Below are 23,531 nucleotides of genomic sequence, written 5' to 3'. Positions count from 1 at the left end.
TGTTTCGTCAGCATTTCTAAAAAAGCTACAAAATACTACCCTCTACCCTCTGTTTTACTTCCACGTTGTTGTTGGCACGACTTCCACAATGTTCAAAGTTAGCTAGTTGTCTGTTTTATTTCTAGATTGTTATTGGCACCTGGCCTGCATTATTGATCCCACTAAAACTCTAGAACCGTTCCTGGTAATGCAATGATATATTTCCTGATAACGCAATGATATATTTTATTCTGTAAACATGGAAGTCTTTAGACGTGGATTTGCAAACGAAAGGTATGTCGCTGCTACATGCAGACTGAAGATATGCTTTTACATATATCTTCCCATTTAGACATTGGTGGATCATTTCGTTTGCAGTTGTTGGATCAGTTTGTTGCTGCTGCAAACAAACTGAAGGTATGCTTTTACATATATTCAGTTTGCTTTTACATATATCTTCCTCACGTTTGCAGTTGTTGGATCAGTTTGTTGCTGCTGCAAACAAACTGAAGGTATGCTTTTACATATATTCAGTTTGCTTTTACATATATCTTCCCCTTTAAAGGTTGTTGGATCACTTTGTTGTTATTGCAAACTGAACACTAAAATCCTCTGATTTTTCTAGATATAGACTTCTTGATAATGCTCCTCCGAGCAGTTCTCCTTAATGTGAGTTCTTTGTTCTTTCTTCGGGTTGTAAAAGGAAGGTGAAACCAACCTAGCTTCTCCACCTAACTAGCTTTTCATGGTTGTTGGTGGGTGTGAGTGAGCTACACTTTCCCTTGGTGGGTTGGGAAATTTCTGTTGGTGGTTTGTTTCAGGGTTTTGTGTGAATAATAACGATTTTCCATATGAGTCTATCCGTGCACAATTAAGTCGATGCCTTGGATTTCTCATGAAAATGAGAATGGCACATTTACTTGCACAAATAGCAAGTACGGGTGATTGTCTGCTTGTTTTGACATCCTACGGGCCATGATATAGCAAGCATGGATTAACCTCCATTACAGGACTTCCATTGAAAATGTTGTTGGTCGGGTTTGCACTCGAATAACTTTCCTTGTTCATGAATTCTAGAAGATTGTCCAAGGATTCGAACGCGGGACCTGTTCCCATGTCTACTTCAGGATCAAGATGACGACTGGGATATGGGGATATAACTTTGGGATGATCAGTTGCTTTGGGTGTGTCGAATAGAACTATGCAGAAAATATATATTTGCAGGAGTGTTAATTTTATTTCCATTACATGTCTATGTGATTCTGTAATTAATTTTTTTTAAACATCAAATTTTTTACAATTCATGTGCAGAATGAAAGAGAGGAAGATAAAATTTTGTTTTTTAGCTTCCAACTTCACTACCCTTAGAAAAGTTACCTGATGTGTAGAATACAAGAGTTCCTTAGTCCCTAAATGAGGGTGCTAGCAGTTCAAGTGCTTAGAGTACGAGTAGTGAAGAAGAATTTGTTCTGATTCATTTTGAGAACCACCAGCATAAGAGGAATTGGGTATTGAGTCGGAAGAAGATTAATCATTAAGTACTCATTATTTTCCTGTTAATATAAATGGTAAAATACCTATGATCATCAATCGTAGGAGCGTGGACGAGAAACTCATCCATGGTTTTCTCTACCTAGATTTTTTTGGAGCTTGAGTTGTGATATCTTTTTTTTGACCACCTATTGACTAAGTGGTTGGAAACAAGGGTCGTGACTCGAAATCACCTTATTGATCCAGCAGAAGCAAAGGCGCCTGGTCACCCAGTTGCTCCTCCACCGCAAACTTCCATTGCAAGCATCCACCCAAATGGTTGAATCTCCTTCTAGAGTCTTTCTAAAACTGTCTTCGTCACTTTCAAACCATGAATCATAATGGAAATTCATGGAGACTATAGAGATTATGTCCATTGAATAGTAATAGAAATGGAGACTATGGAGATTATATGCATAATGTTTTAGTGGATCAATTTGCATAAAATATAACAATTATTAGAAATTAAATAGTTGCATGGCAAGAATTGAAATTAAATAATTAAATTCTTGTTTCAATAGCCAGAATTGCCACATAAATACTAAAATAAAAAACTTAATCATCAAAACCTTATTAATACATACCTCATATATTGGATACGTCAGTCTAAAATTAACATAAATTAATATTATATATAGTTAATTGATTCTATTGTCTTTGAATCTATTAAATAATTCTATTGTCTTTAAATCAATGAATTATATGTACAGGGAAAAGGAAAGAGGCAACGAAACCGTCATTCTTGCAATAGTCTAGGCAAGGGAATGAATGGTTTATATGTACAGGGAAAAGGAAAGAGGCAATGAAAGAGTCATTCTTGCAATATTCCAGGCAAGGGAATGAATGGTTGAGAGTTATTAAGAGTTTCTACTTAGAACATTTGCATTTAAAATTTGTATCAATAGTTTTTTTTATTGCATGTAGATATGTATCCGTACGGCTATATATCATTTCTGGAGCATTGGATTTAAACGGTTATATATCATATTTATTTCTGGAGCATTGGATTTAAATGGCTATATATCATATCTATTTCTGGAGCATTGGATTTAAATGGCATTGGATTTTTCTAACTGAAACTCTTTTCCAGTTGTTTTTTTTAGCATAAAATATGGAGAAGAGAAATAAATGTATTCCATGCAGGATGCAAGCTTATATAAGAGGCGCTTTGCATTTACGTGGTTGATTTTTGGAAGAATTTCTCAATTTCAAAATAGAGGTTGAATAGAATATCGTATGCATATTATTGCATGGTTTTCTGTGATATCATTGAGGCTTTGCATTTACGTGGTTGATTTTTGGAAGAATTTCTCAATTTCAAAATAGAGGTTGAATAGAATATCGTATGCATATTATTGCATGGTTTTCTGTGATATCATTGAGTGATTATACAAATGGCAACAATTTTTATAATCACTCAATGATACAAGCTAGGTCTCCACATTAATACAAGCCCGATCACCCCGATATTGTGATGGATTGTGAGATATTGTTTCTAACAGTTGCAGTGATCAGTGTAAGGAGGATCTAGAATTAGCTGCTTAAAAAAATAAAAAATCCATGTTGTTGAGATGATATGAGGCAAATGTTGCCAGTGATTTGTGATTAAACTTAGATTATTTTTTTTCCTAATCCATTGATTTGATTTGAGATTAAACTTGAATAATTTGATTTGATTTGAGATTAAACTTAAATAATTTTTTCACTTGATCCATTGATTTGACGGAGGGCCATGTTTGAACCCCAGAATGGTATTGTTAGCATTGTAGTGTGATGATTTTGGCAAACTTTACGAAGGGATATTTTTAGATGATACATACTACATATGTCACAGTTAAGAAACTTAATGGAAGGGTCGTCACAGTTAAGAAACTTAATGGAAGGGCCCAGATGCATTGGTTTAAAATTATGAATACATTACTCAACTATTAATACAGTGTCATTAATCATACAATATGTCGCATTTAGATTGTTGTGCTGAAGGGCAACCCCTGCACACACCCGGAATACATTAAGCTTTTGAATACATTACTCAACTATTCATACAATGTCAGCAAATTTTTTTCAAACTTATTATTAAACAGAGAAACATTTTTAATGACCTAACTACCTAAATATAAGAATTTCAAACTTGGTAGGGACTACCGCTGCCTACAACACTTGTTTAAAAACATCATTATGTGTGATGGATTAGACATATTATTGATGTTATTATGCTTAATGGAATAATTTGGCATATATAGCCTGTGTAAGGTCGGTGTAACACTGGTTCCTTTCCATAGTTGCTTACGAGTTTAAGTGTATATACTCTTAGTGAATTATGATGATTTTCTCATCGATGTATTATAAATAGATTAATGTGAAGATTGAGATTTTGAAAACATCATTATGTGTGATGGATTAGACATATTATTGATGTTATTATGCTTAATGGAATAATTTGGCATATATAGCCTGTGTAAGGTCGGTGTAACACTGGTTCCTTTCCATAGTTGCTTACGAGTTTAAGTGTATATACTCTTAGTGAATTATGATGATTTTCTCATCGATGTATTATAAATAGATTAATGTGAAGATTGAGATTTTGTTAAGTTGTAAGGAAATAATATTTTGCTTTACTATTTACATTGTTTAATATTTATTAGTGACCTTATGCATAATAATTTAACAAGTTTGTGAATCCTATATCATGTATGATATTTTCCTAAATTATTTATCATAAAGTTGTTAACCAATATGAAAATGACCAGAGACAAGTGAAAATTTTATTTAGAAAATAAGAATGAGTCCATAAATGTAAACTAATAATTGAGCATATTAATTTATAATATGACTTATCATATAGTAGGAGGGTTGTTATTAAAAGTTTAAAGTTAGAAAAAATAATTTCAAAACAATAAAAACGGAATTCGATATATTGAAGAATAATAATTTATTACAACGAATTCCAATTTGATTACATTGAATAAAAATCAATTTGAGGATAAGGATATATGATTAGATTTTCTTTCACTCTTATCATTCGTTCATCTCAATAGGTCTTGTAATATTATGAAATATTTTACTATTAAATTTATTTCGTTAAATATTAAATTGATCAATACCATCCTAGTGCTCAAATTTATGGAAATAATTGAAATTTGAAAAATGAAAGAGTAAGCAAATGATCATAGAATCCATATTGATGGATTTAATATGTGACCTTGGAAGCCCAACATAGGAAAAAACAGAGTTAAAAGGAAAGGCATGTGTCTTTATCTCTTTTCGTCAAGTACGAATTGTAAGACAAAGTGCGGGGGACTTATTATATAGTTTAATTTGAAACTATCGTATGAGTTATTCACATACAATCTTCTACCTCCTCTACTATCCTCTCAAAATCCACTCCTATAAGTCATCTATGGAAAAAAAAAAAAAAGATAAATTAATGGAATCCATTCTCCTCCTAAATTTGGTCCAATACTTCACATCGTTTAATACTTTTCTAGGGTTAAGTTTAGGGTTTTGACATGTCTTGAAAATAAATTAATGTTAGTATTCTACCCACCATCATAGATCCATGTTAACCCTAAATGAGAGTGATGAAATCTCTTGTGCTGCAAACCTCTCCTAAAGTTCAAAACACGAAGAAAGATTTAGACATTAGGAGATTTGATATTTGTTGGCACTTGATAGATGTAAGAGTTTAACATAGATTTATGTTGGTTATATATATATATAGAAAGAGAGAGAGAGAGATATCATATGTCAACGCCATGTTGAGCATGAAAATAATTATACTTCCTTCATCTTGTGCAACACATTAATAAAATATTTCAACCATAAGAAAATATTTATTTTGATTAGTTTTATGTGATATATGCATAGATGACATTGAAATATTTTATTTGTGATAGAAAGACACACAATCTCTCTCTCTCTCTCTCTCTCTCTCTCTCTCTCTCTTTGTATTTGTGAGAGAGAGACAGAGAGATTGTGTCTCTTTCTATCACAAATAAAATATTCCAATCTCAACTTTGTATATTCACATAAAACAAATAAAAATAAAAAATTTCAATAGTTGTCATCTATATCTATATATATATATATATATATATCTATCTATCTATATATATATATATATCTATCTATCTATATATATATATATATTAAAATTCAATTATATATTAAGCATTGAAAGAATTATAAATCTCCCTCATACTTTGAATTAGAAAGCATATATCAATGGAATAAGAACTATCTCTCTTTCTCTCCTCATATGTATGTATGACAATTTGATTTATTTCATGTGGTTGTGAGGAATAATTTGGACCCTCCACACCTAGTTTCAATTCAATTAGTTAATATTTACGTATATAAAATTCATATAAATTATGTTAGTTAATATGGACATAAATATTTCTTTTATTATATTTTATTAACACTAAAATAGATTTTTTGTTATATATATATATATATATATATATATATATACACACACACCATATGTCAACGAAGCATAGAGTGAGTACACATCTCCCTCATACTAAAAAGTAGAAAATAATTATAGACTTTTAATTACAATATATATATATAAATATTATGTAAAGTTAAAGTGGAAATTGAAGTATTTTATATATCCTAGACATTCAAAACATTTTTTTATGACTTGTTAGTGCCTAGATTTACCTCAAGCTGAAAAGGTAGGATCCAGGGTCAACATCAAACCACGCTCAGCCTCGTAGCTAGCGCTACGAGGACAGGAGAGAGATCTCTCTGGGTCAATCTCAGCAAAAGATAATCGATGGGGCTTGAGATGACTGAAATAAAAGCTGATTTTAGGCTAGGTATGAAATACAAGGCTTTGATTTGATTTTTTGGGGGTTTTGTTGGAATCAAGGGGAAAGCAAATTTTGGGGTGCGGGGATTGAGGCTCAGTTCTGCAGAGATCTCGATGGGGCAAGGTAGGTGATCATTTTGGCACTTAAATTTTAATGAGATGGAGGGAAAAGACAGGTGACGTGTTGAAGAGGGCAACGGCAATCATGATTCCTCCCCAAACAGCTGAAAACATCAAACAACTAAAGCAAAATTCAAGTGGAGCATTGCATTTTCAATGAATTCTACTTACACTCTTGTTCGTTTAATTCAGAAGAAATAAGTTAGATGATGGCATACATTAACAAAATTCACAATTACAAAGAGAAGCACTGTACCAATACAAATTTCCACATGAATCCCAAAGAGTGCTGCAAATCCTAGTTTCAATTCCTTAGCCAAAATACCGAAAGTGAATGTACAATGAAGCTCAAGGCTTTCTCCAGAGTCCAACCATGCTAATGACTGAAAACAACATAATATAGACAAATAACAACTCATCCTAGCCTTTAGGGGTCGAGCTCATCAGTTTAGGAGCTGATCCAACTGATTCTAAACTGAGAACTAGAAAATAGGCGACATAACAACATGCCTCTAGAAACAAGGGAACTGATTCATTCAGTTTCAAACAACCTCTAAACTAATAAATCTACCTCTACAAGTGAAAATCCAACATATTTACATCATGATGCATGAATTTACATGAAATTACATCACAATTTACCATTAAGAAAGTGAAAAAGTCAAACTAGCCAAAGCTAGGCGAAAAACAGAGCAAAACTTGGTCAAACTGGCAATTTTTCCTCTATGTGCCGCGCCTAATTCTCTATGCATAGCGCTTGTTCGAACCCACTTTTGGAGGCCTTCCCGGTGTCCAAATTCGCTCCAAGTGTGCTTGTTGGAAAGGACTGCCTGTCTACTTTCCAACCCAAGTAGAATTATTCAATTTGGCCTCCATTATCCCCTCCAAAAGTCCATTCTCCCAACACTGCTTCCTTTGTGTCAAAATAGGGGCAGTGTGGTCATCTTTTCAGTGTTTTTGACCTTTTTGAGGCCTCAAAACCTGCCCAAATTTCTTGGCCATAGGTAGAAAAGTGTAATTTTGCATGCCAAATCCAAAAATGTTGAGTTTTTGAGATTTTTAGGCCTCTAGCAAAAGCGAGCACCACGTGGCAGGGCGCATAGGGCAGAAAATCCTATTTTTGTGCCAAAAAATTTCCAAAATGCAAAAAATGCTCCAAATTTCTTGAAATTTGGGTTGAGTCTTCTCTATCAAGTGTTTTGATGAGCCAAGGAATGCTTAGCCAAGATATGAACTCCTTCATCCTCTTTTTGTCTCCTTGATGCTCTCTTCAACTTTGCCTTCAAATGCCTGATTCTCACTTGGCACACCAAGTTCCGGGACAAGTAATGATATGACAAGTTTCTAAGCATATTCTTCTCATTTATTGCCTTCTCCAGCTTCCTCTCCAAGTGGATGTTAGCTCTTTCATGCCATGACTCCCGATCGGCACTGACCCCTTGCTCAAGTGAAGTGAGCTCCACCCTCCTCCTTTGGGCAGCGTGGCGATTCTCGAATATGTTTGCCACCTTTATCAGGTCTCCTGGGTGAATGTACTCCTGTTGATGAGTCACTGTGTGTCTTCTCTTCATACTCATATGAAGAATCAGATGCCATATCTGCTGGTGATTGAACTATCTTGATGAAAAATAGGTGATTTTATGATGTATCTTGACTTTGGCACCAAGGGAAACAATGATATAAGGGACTGTGGAGGGGAAAAACAGTGAGGGATTTAGGGACTGCTAGGGGTAGGGTTTAATCAAGGGAATAGGGGTTAGGGAGTAGTTTGGGAGCTTTATTATGGGACATAGGGTTCAGGAGTTTGAGTTTGGGGGAGAGGGGATTAGTTAATTTGGGGAATAGGGAAATCAAGGGAAAATGGAGTAGGGAGTGATTGAGGTGAGGGGATAACTTGGCAGCCACAGAAAATTAACAAAAAACCCTAATACTATTGTTTTGCAGAGAGAGGTAGGGTTTGTTTTCTTTAAATATTCACCATGCAACAAATACCATCAAACAACCATCAAATTTGGATGAAAAGCTATGAGAGAAGCTCAACCTACTTGTACAAATGATGATCCAAGCATATTGGGTGATTTTGGAGAAATATTTTGAAATTTTTGGGCTTTATGGCTGTATGCGCCACACATCAAACCCAACGCGCCGTGCCAGTGTATTTTTGCACTGGAAATTGAAGCCCAATGCACCGCGCCACCTGCCCAATGCGTTGCGCTTTTTCTAGGAGACTTTTCGAGGCCTTTCCGGTGTCCAAATTGGGCATGAGATAGCTCGTTGGAAATGTATTTGAGTCTACTTTCCAACCCCACTGGAAGTTTTCAATTTCGATTTAATTTTCCCTGTCAAAAATCAAATCTTCCAAGACTGGTCAAAATGTACAAAATGACGCTGCCTAAAGGAAAAGTGTTGTTGCAGTCAACGTTTGAAGGGCTTCCTTAACTCAAAATTGAGCTCATGATAGCTCATTGGAAATATATTTCTGTCTAGTTATCCTTTGACTCATAAAGCAAGTCATTTGGCCAACCAAGATAGGAGAAACCTTGATTTTCCCAAGGTCACTTCAGAGGTGCATCAATTCTCCCGAGGCAACTGTATTTTTGACATTTATCTAAAACCATGACACGTGTGTAAAAGGTGAAGGAGGTTTTTCTTCCCTGGCCTATTTTGGACAACAACCTCTCTCAAATTTTCAAAATTAATCTCTTCTTGCTCAGAAACATCATTTGAGTAAAACCTACCGTGTGGAACAGGGGATTTGTCGAAATGAAGCGAAATGAAGGGGATAAGGGGCTTCTAAATTCTTGAGAAAATTTGGGGAAGTAGGGAGAGATTTTAGGAAGCAGGGAAAAGTGGAATTTAAAATATTGAGTGAGGGGAGGAGGTCCAAAAGGTCAAAACACAGGCCTAGCCTAGAAAATTGTCAAGTTGTAGCAAGAAATTAGGGTTTGTGGAAAAATGAGGAATTTGGGGGATCTCGGTGATGGGGAGTGTTTAATAAGGTAAATTAAGAATATAGGAAGGTGTATGAACATCAGGATACAATTTTTTCTGATTATTTGACAATCCAAGAGAAATTACTGTTACACTAAAAAATGTCACCGTGGCTATTTGCAGTTAGTATGGCTCCATCAACTGTCATACTATCCTCCTTGGCAAGTCTCATACCTCTACTCTCCATGTCAAACTCCAAAAAAGAGAGAAACTCATTAAAAATCTATATATCTCTGGGTACGCAGTTTCTCTTAGCCTTACCTACGTGTACGCAACCCAAGTTCACAATACCTGCGTACTTGTACGCTCTGTATGTAAAGGGATGGGTGCGTACCCCTGTAAAGGTCAAAAGGCGCGAGTTTCATCTTAAAAAAGTTACTTGTGGTCATTTCTAGAGCATTCTAGAAGCTTGTTTGACGTGTATTGAGCGCCTCCAGATGGTTCATGTATCCCTATGAAAGAGGAACTTATCCCATCAAGAGGGGAGCTAACCCATCCAAAGAGGGGTTTATCCCATTGATGGTGGACCTGTTTAACTTCCTCTAGAGCACTATAAATACAGGCATTGAGCCAGAAGGAGGAGAGGTTGAAAGCTGAACATTCCTAAGGGTAGATGCTGCTGGAATTAGGACTTCCTTGTAGAAGCTTGTGAGGAGAGATTCCCATCCTTTCTTGTTTCATTTGGAAGTGGGTGAGCTTATCAAAGTAAAGGAAAACGCTTGCTGGACCCTGGGAGGGACCTGCACAACACCAAGGCTCAGGTTGTAATGGTTTCTTTTGTTTCCTATTAATACAAATAAGTCCATTCTTCTCAACAATTTGTTATTTATGAGTTGTTTCATATACTCCTTGATCTGTATGTTAAATATGTTTTGTTTTATGAGATATTCAGGTGCTATTTAATCGTTTGATTGTTAGTGAATGCAGGTTTCGAAGAGAAGGAGGAGCTCATCCGGATCGACGAGGCTGGACTACTACAACAACATTGGGTTACAGGTAGGATCTAAACACTTGATTTCTTGTATGATAAATGCATATTTAGAGAAGGATTGCTCTTAATTGTCTTGTTTGTCACTAGAAAGCCTTAAGCTTCTAGGGAGGTTGGTTGTGTCCGCACTATCAACTCTTTCCGCATGAAAAAATGGCAACTCCGCTGGGGAACTCCATTGATGTGAATGATTTTTCCTTTGTCTGAAACTTTGATCTGAGAAAAGTCGTTTGTTTTCTGGTTTTTGGCTGTCTGACTGTGTTTTTGGGTGGGCTAGCTTAGGGTTAAATTAGATTTTAGTTTTTCTTTGTTTTGCTAGAAGTACGCAGCCTCTGCATTGAGCACAGTGTGTACCTGTACGCACTGTAGCTTTGTGCACAGAGCGTACCCACACCTGTGCAAACAGGTCGCCTGCGTACCCTGTCAAACTTAAGAAAATTTCATTTTTCTCCTTTTTGCCTCTTAGATTTTGGTTTTAATTTGTTTTTTCCACCCAGATCCACTGGTTTTCTGCCATAAATCTTCACCTAAGCTTGTTTCATCAGTGTCGAGAGTTTTAGTGAAATTCATAGAGATTTTGCCTTAGGGTTTGATTTTTAACTGGTCCTGTAGTGACTTTGGCGTTAGAGGTTGTCAAACTTTGGATCTCCCTGGTTTTGTTCAATCCTCTTAGGAGTCGGGCCTTTCATAGAATTCACCCTTGTGAGAGACCTACCTTTGTGTCTTCTCTTTGCCGAATCTCGAAAAAGTTTGTTGATTGAACTTTGAATTTTATTCTTGAGAAAAAGAACAAAAGATTTTGATTTTTGTTTTTGACTGGTTTTTGGTTCTGCATTAACTAGTCCTTAGTTGCATTTTGACTGAGTAAAACATCCAGGAATCATCTTTAGTAGGCTTTTGCCTCGTTTGATTTAGTTTTTAGGTGCATTTCTCTAGATTTGCTTTTGAGTGAAATTGAGTTGATTTGATTGCCATAGCTTTTTTAACTTTGATTTTTGTTAAAGTGAGTTTTACATGCTTTAGTAATTAGAAAAAATACAAAAATATCTTTTGAAGGAAAGTTTGCTTTCGTAGCATTTGAGTCTTTGAAAGGAAAAGGAATTTTCGTAGAATAATTAGTGGTCATGTGTTGTATGTTTTGGAAAAGATAAAGAGATTGTTTCTTCGATTGTCTTTGCCAAGAAAGTTGTGTTTTATAAATTTTGCATTCTCCAACTCTCTTAGCTAGGGAATTCATTGAAAAAGAAAATTAGTATAAGTCATCCTAAGTGCATCTTTTTAGTGGATTTGAGTCGAGTCTACACACCATCAGTTTCATCTCCGCTACCTTTTGTCTTAAAGAAAAGCCATAAAAATTAACGCTTAAAGTAAAATCAATGTAGTAACTTTTATTTACTAGGGCTCTGAAACACCAATATAGATCAGGCTAGTGTCTTGGAGTAGGAGAGTAATTAACTCTCCAAGGCAGAAAAACCAAACAAGTAGCTTATCTTGTGGTAGGATAAATCCAACTGTTGCATTTATACTCTGGGAAAGCTCCTCTTAATGGAGAAGCACGAGCTCGTGTCTGAACCAGTGAGGGGATCAATCCTCCCTCGTTGGGAACGACGCCAGACACGCACATATTACAAATGGTAAACCTCGGATTAACCATTGTCGAGGAGCCAGGGGTCACTTGTCAGTAAACCTTGGATTATTGTCAAGGAGCCGGCAAGGGGATTGAGCTTGATACTCTGCCCTTGCGTGATGTTGGAGCGTAGACTATTTCCCCAGGTGTATTTGTTGCTGTTGGTAACCTTAGTGACCGTTATCTTTAGGATTCTACCTGAGGTGACGGTGGAGGGAAGATCCCACTGTACCTGGAGCAGACGTCGGCTAGACTCACTTGGATTTTCCGGGGGGTTCACTTCACTCGAGACGGTTAAAGTGGAGGAACTTGTGCCAGTCTATTCATTAAGCAGGTTGCCGGGGTAACTGTTCCACCCACCACTTCTGTACTGAATTCGGCGATGTTGGGCTTCATCACCAACTAGTGTTTTCGGTCCGGAAGGCTACTGTTTGTGTATGGTTTGACGCCCTAGATTCTTTAGGCGTGTGCTTCGAATTTGTTTGGTTCTTTAGAGACTTTAGGTGGTTTCCTTTGAGATTTTACTTTGTTTGCGTGTGCAGTAGTTAAAAGTTTTAACTGTGGCAGAATTACCGAGACAGTCCCGTAGACTTCAGGGCAAGTCTCCTGAGATTGTTACCGTGGCCGATTTGTTGAGGAAGTCCCGTAGATTGCGGGGCGAACCTCCTGAAGACGTCCCGGGTCATTACGAAGGTTTGAAAGTCCTTGTAACTCCTCCTAGTGGCAGTAAAGTAGGTTCACCTGAAGAAGGAGAATCGTCGTTGGTAGTCCATCCAGATTACCAAAGTCTAGAAACAGGTTATAATCCTGAAGCTGTTGCAGTTTCCGAGCTTGCTGGTAGTTTTTCATCTACTAGTGATATAGGTGAAGAACCTGAAATATCTGAACCTGTTACTCCAACTTCTAGTGTTCCTGATTCACCTAGGGTAGAAAGAGTCATCACCGAAAATCTTCCTGCTGGTTTGATAGCTATTGAAGAACTTGCTCCAGAGGAAGAATTTGGCGTTTCTACCCTTGAAGATCAACCTACTATTGATCTAAGGGAGCGTGAATCCATCTTTTACAGTCCTCCTAGAAGTACTATTTGGTACCTTTCTTTAACCAATTATTTAGACAACTCAGGGATAAGTTTTTCTCCACCTCGTACTCCTTTTCCACCTGGAGGTATTTATACTCCTGTAAATATGTCTGGTCAGTCGTCCGTGTTCACTCAATCTCCTGAATCTTTCTTATATGGCGGTCCTTCTGTTCCCTCTAGGTATCAGTCACTCTCTGGTACTTTTGCAGGAGCATCTCCTCAACCCATTGAACATGGGTTATTAGCTGGAAACAATGGTAATAAACCGTTGGGTGTAGGAGAGATTTACATGATGTCAGGTTCAGTTCCCGGTTCTCAACCTCAAGGTGGCCAATTACCGCCTGGGGGGCAGCCTCAATTAATGCCTGGGGGGCAACCTCAAGGTACACAACTTGCGTCTGGGGGGAAGCCTCAAGGACAATATGTACCTATGGTACAATATATTCCTCAAGGTCAACCCCAGCCTCAATATGTACCCCAGGGTCAACCTCAGTATCAAGTTATGGCTCAAGGTCAACCCCAGTATCAGTACTTACCTCAAGGGTATCTACCCCAAGGTCAGTGCTCGAGTCAAGGTTATCAACCACCCCAAGGTCAATATTATGTTCAAGGTACAGGAAATGTACCTTTCAATTATCAATCCTACCCTCAATCCGGTTATGGACCTCAATATCCTCAACCTGTCATGGGTCAATACCCCAGAATGAACATAGTGTGGGATCCATCGCAAGGTCAACAAGTGTTACAGCCAAGCATATAGTTGTCATCTCAAACTGGAAAACCTGTGGTTTCTGGTCCACCCCAGCAACCAGTCCAGTCTAATGTTCAAACTTCTGTACCTTCGGTAGTTACTCAGTCGCCAATTGCACCTAGCACTCCATCTCAAACGACTGCTCCAACTACCGCAACATCTGTTTCTTCCACCGCACTTACTTCTAGAGTATCGACAGCTTCGGTTTCTACTGTCTCTGCCACTACTCCGCAGACATCTTTACCATTGTCTGGATCCACGATTCAAACTACGGTTCAAATGCCTGTGGGGCAGCCTGGTTTAAGTACGGTTGTCACTAGTCAACCACAATTTGTTTATCAACCGTACCAGAGATAGTACCAATACGGGCCCGATGTCCAACAACCGGTTTACCAATATCAACCGTATCCTGGGTACACTTATCAACAACCACAGCAACCCCAGTACGGTCTGGTTAATCCTAGTTTTCCGAGAGGATACAATATCCCGAATGCGATTCCTGTTCCAAGTTATCCTAGATATCCTCCTCCTGGGACTGGTCTTGTGACCCAGAGTTTTAGGGATCCTAATCGGCAATTGCCGTTTATCGCAACTTTGGATTTACCAGACTTGACGCGCCTAACAAAGGATCCAATAAATTATCTTCCGTTCTGGCTGCCAATGCCAAATAAGTTGCCCAGTGACATACCCATGTTTGAAGGTAAGTCTGGAGAGGATCCATCAAATCACGTGATGACTTACCACCTCTGGTGTGCTTCAAATTCTATCTCGGATGATTCGATCCGTTTAGGTCCTTTTCAGCGTACACTCATTGGTCTCGCGGCCAAGTGGTACATTGAGTTACCACGGGCCTCTTTTTATAATTTTAGTCAGTTAGCTACCTCGTTCTTAACACAGTTTCAGTTGCCGGTCAGGTATGATAATGGCACCGAGTTATTAACTTCATTAAAACAGTCGATGTCCACTTATATTTCCGATCATATTCATGAATGGAGACGTCAAAGGCTGTTACACTAAAAAATGTCACCATGGCTATGTACAGTTAGTATGGCTCTATCAACAGTCATGCTATCCTCCTAGGTAAGTCTTAAGCCTCTGCTCTCCATGTCAAACTCCAAAAAGAGAGAAAGTCTTTATAAATGTATTTATCTCTGGGTACACAGGTTCTCTCAACCTTACCTGCGGGTACGCACCCAATGTTCACAAAAGCTGTGTACTTGTACGCTCTGTATGTAAATGGGCAGGTGCCTCCCCCTGTAAAGGTCAAAATGCGCAAGTTTCATCTTTAAAAAGTTACTTGTGGTCATTTCTAGAGCATTCTAGAAGGTTGTTCGACGTGTATTGAGCGCCTGCAGATGGTTCATGTACCCCTACGAAAGAGGGACTTATCCCATGAAGAGGGGAGCTATCCCATTGAAAGAGGGGATTATCCCATTGATGGTGGACCTGATTAACTTCCTCTTGAGCACTATAAATACAGGCATTGGGCCAGAAGGAGGGGAGGTTGAAAGCTAAATATTCCTAAGGGTAGATGCTGCTGGAATTAGGACTTCCTTGTAGAAGCTTGTGAGGAGAGATTACCATCTTTACTTGTTTCCATTGGGAGGTGGGTGAGATGATCAGAGTAAGGGAGAACTCTTGTGGACCCTGGGAGGAGCTTGCACAACACCAAGGCTCAGGTTGTAATGGTTCCTTTTGTTACCTTTAATACAAATTAGTCCATTCTTCTCAACAATTTGTTATTTATGAGTTGTTTCATATACTCCTTGGTCTATATGTTAAATATGTTTTATTTTATGTGATATTCAGGTGCTATTTAATCGTTTGATTGTTGGTGAATGCAGGTTTCGAAGAGGAGGAGCTCATCCGGATCAACGAAGCTGGACTACTACAACAGCGTTGGATTACAGGTAGGATCTAAACACTTGATTTCTCATATTGTAAAAGCATATTTAGGGAAGGATTGCTCTTATTTGTCTTGTTTGTCATTAGAAAGTCTTAGGCTTCTAGGAAGGTCGGTTGTGTCCGCAATAACGACTCTTTCCGCGTGACAAAATGGCGACTCCATAAGTTGTATATCCCTCGCTTTGCATCATTATGCTGAGGGCATGCGAACTTTTTGAGCATAGTTCCTTGTCTTGTGTCAAGCTCGTTAAAAAATGAAACAAGGATAGGTTAAGTAGGTAGACTGTAGAGAGTAGTCATGAGCATAGTTCCTTGTCTTGTGTCAAGCTCATTAAAAAATGAATCAAGGATTTTAGAGCATAGTTCCTTGTCTTGTGTCAAGCTCGTTAAAAAATGAATCAAGGTTTTTAGAGTAAAGTTTTTTGGTTAGGTAGATTGTAGAGAGTAGTTACGAGCATAGTTCCTTATCTTCTGTCAAGCTCGTTTAAAAAATGAAACAAGGGTTTTGAGGATAGTTCTTTTCCTGTGTCAACCTCACTAAAAAATGAAACAACTCCCACAAGTCTTTCCAAGATCTTGAAAGTAAAGCTTCATTCCATCCACCTCATTGAATGCAATGAAGCTTGGGGGGCATGTACCTCGTCTTGCATCATTATGCTGGGGGCATGTGAACTTATAACAAGCATAGTTTTTCGTTTCAAGATTGCGTAAACATGAAACCGAACCCGAGCATAGTTCTTTTCCTGTGTCAAGCTCGTTAAAAAATGAAACAAATCCTCCTCTAATTGAGTCGAGAGTTTGACTAGATCTCATAGATGTTAAGTTGTATATTTAGGTTAGTTATTTCAGTTTTTTGCATAATTTTCTTACAGTTTTAGGTCGAGTCTTTCAATGATCTCGTAACTTAACCTTCATTTCATCCAACTGGTTGAATGAAATGAAGCTGGGGGGGGCATGCGCTCTAGCATTTATGCTTAGGGGACATCAAGCACAGTTTTCTCTCTGTTTCAAGCTTGTTAAAAAATGAAACTACTTTGAAGCATAGTTTTTCTCTGTTTCAAGCTTTTGTAAAAATGAAACTTATCTCGAGTCAATTTCAGCTATTTTCAAGACTCGTTAAACTCATGAAAATCTCGATATTATTTTGCTATCTTTCATTCTCGTAAAACAAATGAAAATGCCGAGTTCTTTCCGTCTTTTCCTGCTCGTAAATTTAATTGAAAGTCGCCCATATGAGTACATTTTTATCATTTTTTCGAACTCATTAAAACTTACGAAAAAGTGACACCTCAGAGTCATCTTTTAAGCTCTTTTCTGACTCCTAAAACATGAAAAGATTGCCGAGCGTTTCTTTTACACTCGTTAAAATGGAATTAAAAGACGGTCCCCTTATAGCCCTTTTCTGACCGTAAAAACAGGAAAAGATTGCCGGATTTTTGTCGTTTCAAATTCGATATTGGAAATAAAACGACGTGTCCTTGATCGCTTTTTACTTTTCAGGTCAAAGACACTAACTATGAAAGTACTCCTTGGTCGCAAGATCAAGCGGTTCTCCTAGGTATTATTTTATACTTTTTCGGGCTTGGGGGACACAAATTTACGAAAAAGTTCAACCTGGAGTCTTCTTAAGTTTTTCAGACTCTCTAAAATTGAAAAACGCCGAGTTTCTCCTATACTGGGCTCGTTAAAATTTCACAGTAAAGGACCTGTTCAATTACAAACAGGTACGAACCTCTCCTTCCTAGGGTTCGAATCAAAACTAGGTTGGACTCATCCGAAGGATGAGCTTATAATCAAGCATATGTTATCCTCCTCAAGCTTGTTAAAAATAAAGAGGTACTTGCCAGAAATGGTGGGGGAAAAGAGAGAAGAATGAGCCTATTTGTTATCTTTTGTCTCAGAAGAAACTTTATTACCACTCTTGGACACAACACTTTTCATTTACCTGGGTTGGGAAATTCTTTACCTCACAGTTGATCAAACCACATTGAAAGTCTTCAGCCGGGTTCCGGGGATTAACTTTGAGTCGTTTATCACCAAGCCATCTGTTGTGTCGTTATGTGTTCAAGAGGTCTGCAAGCAAAACTTTCATCTGCAAAATACTTGTCATCCATTTGACCATCCCTGAGTCAGTCCTTACAGCAACATTTCTTCAACTTGAACAATGATTTCGTGTTGTGGGCTTGCCTGCAACGGGTCGCTTTCTATCGACATCAGCACATTATCTAGAGAGATGACTTAGAAATCGTCAGTACCTTGAAGTCTGCATGCATCAATGGCAGGTTTCTCGCCTTTGACGTCAGTTTACATCATTGACTCTCGATCGAAGGATTCCGTGAAATGTTCGACATCAACTCATTCATTCACATCTCATGGATTGTACTGGGTACTTTGAGAACCATTGACATTACTGGTGGTCTCTCTCACACTTGTTAACAGTTTACATCATCGACTGGTAATCAAGTGGTTTCTACCATGTTCGACATCAACTCATTTATTCGCATGGCTAGATCGTACCAATTCGGGAAGTAGAAATGAAGACCTTGGATCTAGTTTCCACCATCCAGGCTACGAGGAGTTTTGTATTCATTATCTAAGTAGACTAATCATAAATAGATGGTTGCACCCATACTGTGTCTACAACAGTCTATGATTATGATGTACTACAAGATCATTCCTGTATCAGAATAGTTAGTCTGTTAGTTAAAGTTTTGATCTGAGTATGGGAATGCCTACCTCAGCGATGATATAATCTTATACATGTATTTTGTGTTGAAAATTGCAGGTTCTAACCAGGCTCTCCACGAGAAAATCCTTGAAATGATAAAGCACTTCACCCTTCCTAGATTTACAAAACCCTAATCTACTACAGGCTTCGCACTTTAGGGGGCAATCTGTTACACTAAAAAATGTCACCATGGCTATGTACAGTTAGTATGGCTCTATCAACAATCATGCTATCCTCCTGGGCAAGTCTTAAGCCTCTGCTCTCCATGTCAAACTCCAAAAAGAGAGAAAGGCTTTATAAATGTATTTATCTCTGGGTACGGAGGTTCTCTCAACCTTACCTGCGGGTACGCACCCAATGTTCACAAAAGCTGCGTACTTGTACGCTCTGTATGTAAAGGGGCAGGTGCGTCCCCCTGTAAAGGTCAAAATGCGCAAGTTTCATCTTTAAAAAGTTACTTGTGGTCATTTCTAGAGCATTCTAGAAGGTTGTTCGACGTGTATTGAGCGCCTGCAGATGGTTCATGTACCCCTACGAAAGAGGGACTTATCCCATGAAGAGGGGAGCTATCCCATTGAAAGAGGGGATTATCCCATTGATGGTGGACCTGATTAACTTCCTCTTGAGCACTATAAATACAGGCATTGGGCCAGAAGGAGGGGAGGTTGAAAGCTAAATATTCCTAAGGGTAGATGCTGCTGGAATTAGGACTTCCTTGTAGAAGCTTGTGAGGAGAGATTACCATCTTTACTTGTTTCCATTGGGAGGTGGGTGAGCTGATCAGAGTAAGGGAGAACTCTTGTGGACCCTGGGAGGAGCTTGCACAACACCAAGGCTCAGGTTGTAATGGTTCCTTTTGTTACCTTTAATACAAATTAGTCCATTCTTCTCAACAATTTGTTATTTATGAGTTGTTTCATATACTCCTTGGTCTATATGTTAAATATGTTTTATTTTATGTGATATTCAGGTGCTATTTAATCGTTTGATTGTTGTTGAATGCAGGTTTCGAAGAGAAGGAGGAGCTCATCCAGATCAACGAAGCTGGACTACTACAACAGCGTTGGATTACAGGTAGGATCTAAACACTTGATTTCTCATATTGTAAAAGCATATTTAGGGAAGGATTGCTCTTATTTGTCTTGTTTGTCATTAGAAAGTCTTAGGCTTCTAGGAAGGTCGGTTGTGTCCGCACTAACGACTCTTTCCGCGTGACAAAGGCGATTAGTGAAAGTTTTTATCCCGGACCAAATCTTAGCTGAATGGTTTGTTAAATCATTATTACCGAAGATTACTGAAGACGTAGCTAAGGCCGGAGTAGTTACTGAAGAGCAAGTAATTGCTCAAGCACAGTACCTTGACTTAGTTTATACTCAGTCGGGTACGTTACACGAAAAGATCCCAGATCTTCCAAAGTCAAATCAAATTGCTGCTTCTCCTTCGAGGTCTCATGCTGCTGATGGCATGATTGGTACGGTAAATACTAAAAGCAAGAAGAAGTCTTCAAAGAATTCTTCGCCCATTATAACCTTACCAGACTCCCCGACAGGAGAATCTTCTCCTAAAATTTCCGCTGATATTCACGCTGTAGAGTCATCTACGGCTAAATCAAAAAACGGTGGGAAAAAGAAAGGCAAGAAGAAGGATAAAGCAGACAAGGCTCCAAAGGAGAAAAAAGAAAAGTCAGAAACCAATGACGAAAAGCGCAAACCTCGATATCCTTGTCTTATTTGTGAAGAGGATCATTTTACAAGAGATTGCCCTCATCGGGCCGAGGTTGTGAAAATCGTCAAGGGTTCCCCAACTCCTGCTGTTTTGAAAGATCCATTTCCAAAGCAGGAGAGTAAGATGATAGGTTCTTCCTCGAGTGCCAGTGAAGAACCCATATTGATGATGTCTCATGTAAGGATTGCGACTCGTTCACACGATTATGGTAGTAAAAGTCCTGTTGATGGATCGAAAGAAGCAGAATCTTCTCAATCAAATCCATCAACCTCAGCTCCCGGTTCCAATCCACTACAGATCGAGAAACCTAACCCTGACTTAGTGATCAAATCGCCCGCCAAGGGTGTACTTCGAAGGTCTACTTTCAATCCACATGCGAGAGCGGCCCAGAATTACAACATTGTTGAGGATTTAGCTGTTTCACCCTCAGCAATGTCGGCTTTAGAAGTGCTGCAATCATGCCCAGCACAACAAAAATTACTTTTGTCGGCTATAGGAGCTGTTGATGTTCAGGTCCCGAACCTGATAATCTTTGATCTAGAAAATAGTACACCGCGTCTCCCTCATCAGATGGCTTTCCAGATTCCAGTGATAGTAAAAAACAGGCCTATTCATCGGACTGTAATTGATGAGGGAGCTTCCACGTGTATTATGTCGATTTAGTGTTGGAGACCACTTCGTTCTCCTTCGCTGAACCAATCCCCGACAATTCTTAAGGCCTTTGATGGCCGTGGGTTCCATCCGTTTGGCATTTTACAGGATTTGCCTATAGGGGTTGAAGGAAAAACCGTTAGTCTGGATGTGGAGGTGGTTGATGCCCCTCTAGACTACAACCTTCTCTTGGGTCGAAGTTGGTCTTACGCTATGACAGCAGTCGTCTCATCGGTCTTCAGAGTTATAAAGTTTCCACATAATGGCAAGATCGTGACAATAGACCAGCTGGCTTTCTTTTCATCCGACCCAGCCTCTTCAGAGAGTATCCAGCATGTCGGTAAAACGACTATCCCTTATAAGGATGTTGGCGTAGGATTAGTTAAAGATTCTGGTTTACTGGGAACTTTTCCTTTTCCTCCAATAAACGCAGACCCTTCATTCGCATTCATTCATATGATTATGTCAGATACTATTATTTACGATGATCCTTGGATTGTCCCATCTGAATCTGATATAGACTCATTCGGTGATGCTATGCCTTTGAGTCCATATGAAATTGCTTATGAAGCCGTGCAGTCTTTTACCGACCCGCGTTCAACCCAAATCGACCAAATGAATGTTGTCAGTGAGGAATCACTTTTCACATCAACCTCAGAACGGATAGCGTTTCCCGAAGTCGTGTCATCTGACGAGCAACTTCGCGAAATCCTAAGTGTAGACGATCTACCATGGGAAGATCTCCATCATAGATCTTCGTTTTTACCTGAGGATGATGGCTTTGAAAATGATTTTTCATCAATCTTTACGGCTGAATATGTCAAGGACGCTCAAAATCCCATGAAACATCCTGATTCAGAGTTGAATTTGGGAAACATTTCCCAAACTATTGCCATTGACATTTCAGTCAAAGCTGGAATTGTTGAGCATATTCATATAGGCGCCTCGTGTACAGATGACGAAATTCAAACATACAAGGCCCTATTTCAAGAATTTCGTGACGTGTTTGCCTGGTCCTATGAGGAAATGCCAGGAATTGATCCCTCCATTGTTGTTCATGAGATCAAGACTTACCCGGACACTAAACCCGTTCGGCAACGTCTACGTCAGATACACCCTCGGAAAGCGGCTGCGATTAAAGCAGAAGTTGAGAAGCTGTTGAAAGCAGGTTTCATTTATCTGATCCCATTAATGGATTGGGTATCGAATATTGTTCCGGTTAACAAGAAACAAGGATCAATAAGAATATGCATCGAATATAGGGATATTAATCGTGCTTGTCCAAAAGACAACTATCCCATGCCCTATATCGATCAAATAATTGATGATTGTGCCGGCAGTGAAATATTTTCCTTTATGGACGGTTTTTCCGGTTACAATCAAATCAATATTCTACCTGCCGATCAACCAAAAACGGCTTTCATTTGTCCATGGGGGACATTTGCTTATTGCAAATTACCTTTTGGGCTTAAGAATGCCGGAGCCACTTTTCAAAGGGCAATGTCTTATGCGTTTCATGACATCAAGCACATTGTGCAACCGTATCTCGATGATTTGCCCGCTCATTCATTACATCGAGCTGATCACCTTATCCATTTACGAGCAATCTTCATGAGGTGTAGGCATTATCGTATACGTTTGAACCCACACAAATGTGTCTTCTGTATAGAAGTGGGACGATTGCTGGGATTTGTAGTTTCAAAAGCCGGCATTCGCGTTGATCCCTCGAAGGTAGAAGCTATCATCAAATTGCCTCCTCCTTCAAGTCTTCGCCAACTCCAAAGTTTGCAGGGGAAAGCAAACTTTTTACGCCGATTCATTCCTAACTACGCCGAGGTCACAAAAGGTTTTACGTAGTTGTTGAAACAGAACGCTCAATTCTCTTGGGATGAGATAGCTCAGCAGTCTTTCGATGCACTTAAACACGCGTTGACCCATGCACCATTGTTGCATCCTCCCAACTACAACCAAGATTACTTTTTGTACCTCGCCGCCTCTCATTCCACTATTGGAATGGTGCTAGTTCAGGAAGACGAAGTCGGAACGGAACATGTGATATATTATCTTAGTAGGACGTTAAATCCCACTGAGCTAAAATATTCGCATGTGGAGAAATTGGCCCTGGCGGCCGTTCAGGCTGCCAACGTTTTCGTCATTACATTCTTCTCCATAAAACTACAGTCATTTCGGATTGCAACCCTATGATCTACATTTTGACTAAACAATTGCTAGGGGGCAAGTACTCTAAATGGATCGTTATCCTGCAAGAGTTCGACTTAGAATTTGAAAAATCTAAGTCTAAGAAATCTTTAGTTTTTGAAGAGTTGATGTGTGACTTCCCGCGTGCTGACACGGAAACTGTGGCAGAGGAACCCATTGCGGACGAATCTTTGTTTCTCATCAGCACATTAGATCCGTGGTATGGGGATATAATCGTCTATCTCCAAACCCAATCCTTTCGGCCCGAAGCTTCCAAGTCGGAACGTCGGAAAATTCGATTTCAGTCCCAACAGTACAAAATTATTGGAGATACTCTTTATCGTCGTGGGGCAGACTTGGTTTTTCGTCGTTGCTTAACTCACGAAGAGGCAGAAAGGGTTATGAATGACTGTCATTCTGGAGCGTGTGGCGGTCATATG

This window comes from Pinus tabuliformis, chromosome 7 (genome assembly GCF_031772625.1).
Source record: "Pinus tabuliformis cultivar Carrire ecotype Pingquan chromosome 7, CPIR1, whole genome shotgun sequence".
NCBI classification, from domain to species: domain Eukaryota; kingdom Viridiplantae; phylum Streptophyta; class Pinopsida; order Pinales; family Pinaceae; genus Pinus; species Pinus tabuliformis.
This window is presented reverse-complemented; position numbering follows the sequence as displayed.